Source organism: Phaethon lepturus, unplaced genomic scaffold (genome assembly GCF_000687285.1).
Source record: "Phaethon lepturus isolate BGI_N335 unplaced genomic scaffold, ASM68728v1 scaffold14749, whole genome shotgun sequence".
In the NCBI taxonomy this organism is placed as follows: domain Eukaryota; kingdom Metazoa; phylum Chordata; class Aves; order Phaethontiformes; family Phaethontidae; genus Phaethon; species Phaethon lepturus.
Genome location: NW_010562886.1, coordinates 1 through 302, shown reverse-complemented (window position 1 = coordinate 302; position 302 = coordinate 1).

The window sequence follows — 302 nt, the reverse complement described above, 5'->3', positions numbered from 1 at the left end:
AAGTTAGGTATCTTGAAAAAGTAACAGAAACGAGCTAATGCCATTCATGTGACATTCTCCCTTAATAATGGCCAAAGCTTGGATTTTTACCGCCCCTAATGCGATCAGGTATTAACACGAGTTTTCTAATTAAACACTTAAAGGAACTGGGAGATGACCAACAAAACCAAGGCACAGCAACCCTCTCTCGCATGCTTCACCCAGAACCAGAGGGGCCAAAGGAGGCCTCGGTCTGAGGGGGCGGAGGGACAGATGCCCTCCCCCGCAGGCGAAGCTGCCCGGCGTGTCTGGGAGAGATAAGG